Below are 6,248 nucleotides of genomic sequence, written 5' to 3' on the forward strand. Positions count from 1 at the left end.
CTTGCTTATTACCAATAGATAAAGTATACCTGTGTCACCATTAATAAATACTATCGTTGGGCCAGAGTTGCAAAATCTGAGAACCTCATTTTCATGTAATTACATGGAACTATAGCTACATATGTCATAAGAAAGCTCTAGTTGATAGAAGAAAAAAAGGTATTTAAAAGATGCTGCCAGAGGGATGCTGATGCAAGATGTTAGAAACAATAAAATTTGGGTTGACATAGATGTCACATTGTGTCACAGCATTGATTTTGTAAATCTGAACCTGGCAAACATGTGACTTTGCGTGACTTTTCTGTGACTGCACGAAATGTGGTGTGCACGAGCAAGTGGTAACCAATAGTAGTGAACTGGTCAATTAAAAATCGCTAGTCACACCTCCACCAGTGGCCGCTGGGCCCATCGGGAGACGCTTAGAGCCAGTTGCCTTGCAAAATGCTATGGTAGCACAAGTAACAATCTATCACGATGGAGGGTGCCGCTACACACCATGACTCGACGTTGTTGGGCGACCTAATACTTCAGACCCCATCACTGCCAACGTAGACACCAGCCTTTACGGTTTGTCTTCCGAAGAAGCTATGTTCTTTAAAGCGCAAATTGGTATCGATGATGACGAAGACTTGAAGAGGCATATCCTGAAGGTGTACTAGGCGAAAGCATACCATGTGAGTCACTTGCAGACTCGACCTCACCATCAGTTCAATAACTCACTGCCGCTAAACAGTTGCACCGTATCCTTGTATCCACGGATTCATCTTTCTTCGGTACCTGACCTGCAGTCTATGTATCCGAGTCAATCCATCATCATAATGAGGGAACTGTGTTCAGCCTCAACATTTCGACTTACCCTGTGTATGAACACATCCTAAAGCTTGGCGGTGAGCCCTCCGATGCCGTGTTCCTCGACCTTGGCCATTGTTGTACGTCAAATTATGATTTACTTTATTGGATACTAAAGCTCGACTCCATTTCCGTCGGTGTTGATGCCAGAAAGGCTGCGGCGGATGGTTTTCCTGCGGAAAATGTCATTGTTTCGAATATCATCAACAATGATTCCATTTGTCTTTGAAACATTCTTGCTAATGACTCAGGTGCATGCATATACAGAATTCCTCGAGCTTGGCCACGAACTTTTCAGAGCGACATCAAATTCGTATCCGGGGTGTTTCTTTCCTGGAGATGTTTTCGATCCAGAATTTCTTTCCATAGCGGCGCAGCGGCCAGCCGAGCAACATCTCTTCATCCCCAACTATCGATTTGTCCTCACTGAAATCCCTCAATCCCCTTCATGGCCACATTGGCGCAATCAATGCTACCAGGCCTTTCCATCTCTTCACTGAGGACAAACAATTGCATCTCGCCGGGGCTCTTGCGGGCCTGTTATCTGCGCAACCAGGTTCCGTTATCTGCGGTTATCAGGGCTCTCCAGCCGTTTACTCATCGAACCCGTCTATCTCGAAACATGTCACTCCACTCCGACAGGCGTCCAAGTCTCGGCAAGGAGGTATGTTGGCGTTGTTGTACGTTCGTCACCTCATCGTACTCGTCAAGGCATGTTATCTTGCAGTTCATAGCAGTCACGTGTACTGATTCGTACCTAGGCTCTATGCTAGTCTACATAGTCTTGTCCGACTGAGTGTAACTCGTCTGACTTGACAAGTTTCCATACATATGAATTTTCTCCAAGAACCATCACGGTCGTCTAAATCGATCAAGCGCCGATGGTTTGCGCGCCTCCATCGAACCATTCTCGATAGCCTTTGCCACGCGCTTTTCCTCCCGCTGCTTCTCTAATTTTGCACGAATAGCGACCTATATTTGTAGAGCGCACGAACATGAGTACAAAATAAATGAATGGAGCGATTGACTGAGGCTTACCGCAGTGGGATCGATAACATTTTTGCGTTGCTTCCGGAGGTATCTGAGTTTTGAATATGATAAATGATAGGCTGCAGTGTCTTATACGGAGTACATACCTTTTGACACTCTTTCCCTTGCCGCGCATTTTCCGTTTCTCCTTCTCCATTCGTGACTGTGGTTTGGCATTCTTGTCGCCGTCACCGTCAGCAACGTCCTCGTCGTCATCATCAACGAGCTCTGTTTCATCTGCTTTGCCCTGGACACGGAGTCGCTCAAGCCGAGGAAGCCGAGCGAAGGGAATATCATGCGTATCATTGACAGCAGTCGTTAACTTTGTTGGCGGCGCAAGAGCTCCGACGAAATCTGGGTCGAGTGTGATCATGTCCGGTTGAATCTAGATTAATGGATAGTCCATATCAGTGTCACAGGAATGATCTAGACGTTAAGTATACCTTGTCCAATAGACCCTTGACTTCTCTTTCCCTTCTTGCCTTCTTGTTCTCGAATGGATCGGCTTCCATACTATCGAAGTTTGGTTCGCCAACTCCAGGTACAAGAATACTCGACAGACCAGCATTGTGTCCGATCGTAAGGATATCTTGAAAAGGGCAAAATCTCACCGAAGTAAGCGGTCGGTGTGGTATTGGGTGTGTGAGGTAAAGAGGTGGCGGTGCTTTAGGTGCATGCGGGGTCTGTATTGACGGTTTTGTGTACACCTAACGCACGATGGATCAGAACCGGCACAGGCAAGAGAGTAGTAACTCACATTAACACTTCCACCTACAGCGACACTTAACGCACCCCTTGCACTCCATTCCAGCTCGGCGCCGCCACCTCTTGTCGTCCATTCCCGCACAGTGCCCTTCCAATTTCGGCAGTCCCAGACCTTTACGACGCCATCCTGACCTGATGTCGCCATATAGCGCCCACCGGAGCTCGGATCAACACTCAGCCCCACAACTGGACCGAAATGTGCTAGGATTTGTACAGCGGGATGGGGAATATTTGGCGTCCAGAGGGTGACAACGCCATTGGAATGACCGAGGTGTAGCACCGCATTGTGTTTATTTTGTGCGAGTGTATGACACGCTCCGAGCTTAGTTCGATGCTCGGCAACGATGTGACCTGTGGAAGTGTCTTGATATTTTAGAAATCCGTTGTTCCCCTAATATCGATTGAGTTGGCACAAGTTGACAGTGAGTTGGAATAACTGACCACACTAGCGAGTAACCAGTGATATGGAAGGAATTCCAGTCGTGTGGGTTCAATGTGAGCTTTCAATCGGTGTAGTTCAACACCATCACGGTCGTATATGAATACATATTTTTTTTGTGCGACCGCGAAGAATGACTGGTCCTGCAAAAATCTTTATTGAACGATTGAGAGTTGTTACATGCAAGTAACAAGTGACGTACGTGATATCGCGACATGTTTCCTGCAGCTGAAGCTCAGCATGCATGGTTCCCGTTTGCCAGTCAAAGGTCGCGACATGTCCCATGTTGCCGACAATGGCAAGATGTCTGCCATTCCTCGAGTATCTTGAGCGATATGGACCACCATCCAACTTGAGCTCCCGTCGTCCCTTGGCAGCCTCCTGACTAGCACTTTGCACGATATCATCCTGGCCTATTCTCCAAGTTCGTTCCAGCTCAGTCTCCACCTGCATCTTCCCTGCTTCGTTCGTCAGCAACAGTTCAGCATCTTCGACAAGTGCTTTTGAACGCGCAGCATGTGCTGCCTGCCGGTTTAGTTTTGTTCTTAGCTTGAGGTCCTTGACGTGCTTATGCTTTGGCACATTGTCTGGTGGTGGAGAGGTAGGGCGAAGGGATTTTGGTAGGGTAGTATTTTGTGCCTTGACAAACAAGGAATCTACAGAAGACGCCATTCGTACGCCCTCGCCCGGTGACCGATTGATCACTAGTACTGCTAGAAAGTGATTGGATAAAACTGCAGAAACTCAGCTGACTAAGCTGAACGACCAAACCGAGTTCTTCAAATCCAAGTTCATCGAAACCTTTGCAAACCCTTACGCATCGCCGCTCCAAAGCGAAACCCTGCACTGCTGAAGCATATTTAATGTAGGGCATTATGACGATTTTATTGTCGGTTTAATGTTGAATCTACAGGCCGCCCAAGGGTACAACCAGGAAGAAGGCTGCGAACGATGGTTCCACCACTCATACGCCTGTTCGTGCCATTTTATCGCTCGATTCGGTCGCTCAATACAGAGTATTAGACTCTCTCCGAGCAACTGTCATACCTGCACAGCCCTCGTCCATTCAAGAATCCTAACTACACCAAAAATACGAATCGTCGAACCAAGAACCTGAAAACCGTTCTAGGTCAGGAAAGAGAGAAAGAGCGCGTCGAAAGGGAGAGGCGGAGACAAGAGAGAGATAGTCAGGCGATGGATATTGACGAAGTTAAGAAAGAGCTTGTTGAGGTGAACGAGGAAATCTCAACTTGTGAGTTGATCACGGGTTTTCCAGTCGGCGAAACTGATTCTTTTAGATCTATCGATAGAAGCACCACCATCTGTTCTGCCACAGAGACACTACTGCGATATCACAGGGCTGGAGGTTAGTGTTCATCTATTCTGCGAGGAAGGATATCCTGTCGATATCGAATCACTAGGCACCGTATACCGATCCTCGGACTGGACTGAGGTATCATGACAAGAGCGTTTATGAACTTATTAAGAACCTTGTAAGAAGTTACTTTCTCCCGTTCAAACTTGATTCAAATCGTTTCGCAGAGCCCGAGCGCGGCGAAGGACTATTTGGCTGCAAGGGGCGTAAATCCCGTCGTCCGATAGATAGCCCATCGTTTTTGATTGATATCCCTTCAAATGGATTCATCATCATTCCCACTGTGGCACCGACTGCTATGCAATAGTGGCTCTAGAAAATCGCATGCCCAGGTTCATATGGCTATCTTGGACGCACAATTGTTTGCTTGGCTTGCATTGCAGCTGCATGGGATATATTAGGGGATGGATGTGTGACAATGTAGACTTTTCTCTGAATGAATGACATGTCATTCCTCGGTAAGTAAATTCTAATCATGGAGAGATTGTTTATGATTGTTCCGTAGTTGAACGCGCCTCATGAGGACCATCAATAAGTTGATTACCACACACAGGAGATTTAAGCAAGGCTGGATGGCCGAGTGGTCTAAGGCGCTAGAATCAGGATCTAGTCCGAAAGGGCGCGTGTTCGAATCACGCTCCAGTCAAGAAACTTTCTTTTTCCTTTTTTTTGGCTCCAGGAAGAGACATGTACTTACTGCCTGACTTGCAGGTACTGAGTAACACTAAATATGATACGGAGCACTCAGCCGTGGCTGGGGATAGTATGAGCATGAGGATGACATTTTTAAAGTTACATATGAAATGGCCGCGGAGTTTGGCAAGCGTATGTAAGCTACTACCCTGTTCGGCATTTGTTGTCACGGTAGACAGTTTGTGTGAATTGGCTCCCCATGTCATTGCATGATACACGCACTGCATTGATCATGACAGTCTTAGTGATAAGATTCAGAAGTGCGATTTATTAACAACTGCTAGTATAAATGAGGTAAGGCCCTGAGTTCTTTTCTGAACCCATCTGCTCGCATGTCGACCAGTGAAGTTCTCCCCCAAGGCGCAGGCTATGGCGTCGGTGAGTTGGTTTCTGATTCGCATGTTTCAAACACTGATATCCAATAACGTTACCAGTCATCGGTAAAACACACTTCAATCCATTTGTTGTCATTTGCTAAAGATATCCAGGGATCGGACTGTTCTTCAGTGCTTTCATGGTGGGTTTGACTGCTCTACAGGCACGCTACACGGGTGTCTCTCCCAAAGATTCCGAGGAATTTTCGTCTGCTTCGCGTTCAGTGAAGCCTGGGCTCATTGCCTCTGGGATTGTCTCTGCTTGGACCTGGGCAGCAACGCTAGTATGTTTATGTTCAACATACATATTCACGTGTGGCTTAGCGCGCAATATTACTTAGCTCCAGTCTAGCGCTGTCGCTTATAGATATGGCATTTCGGGACCATGGTGGTATGCCGCAGGTGCGACAGTGCAGGTCCTCTTGTTCGCCCAGCTTGCCGCAAAGCTAAAGCTTAATGCACCCTACGCACACACCTGGCTTGAGATTGTTGCAGCGCGGTGGGGAACTACAGCGCATCTTATTTTTATGGTTTTCGGTCTTGCGACAAACTTGATTGTGTCTTCAATGCTTGTCTTGGGTGGTTCGGCTACTGTGACGAGTCTGACTGGGATGAGCACCATTGCTGCGTGTTTCCTCATCCCGCTGGGTGTTGCCATTTATGTCGTCGTTGGTGGAATGCGTTCCACACTGCTTTGCGATTAGTAGGTCGACATTCTACATGC

General features: G+C 47.2%; 1 non-coding gene across 1 annotated transcript; it reads left to right on the forward strand.

The window, feature by feature from the left end:
• Nucleotides 1-5,023: 5,023 nt before the first annotated feature.
• On the forward strand, nt 5,024-5,103 carry F5891DRAFT_t127. Its single transcript has one exon. It is a non-coding gene; the product is annotated as a tRNA-Leu (tRNA).
• Nucleotides 5,104-6,248: the final 1,145 nt, after the last annotated feature.

The sequence above is a fragment of the Suillus fuscotomentosus genome, assembly GCF_016647785.1.
Source record: "Suillus fuscotomentosus strain FC203 chromosome Unknown F5891scaffold_142, whole genome shotgun sequence".
In the NCBI taxonomy this organism is placed as follows: domain Eukaryota; kingdom Fungi; phylum Basidiomycota; class Agaricomycetes; order Boletales; family Suillaceae; genus Suillus; species Suillus fuscotomentosus.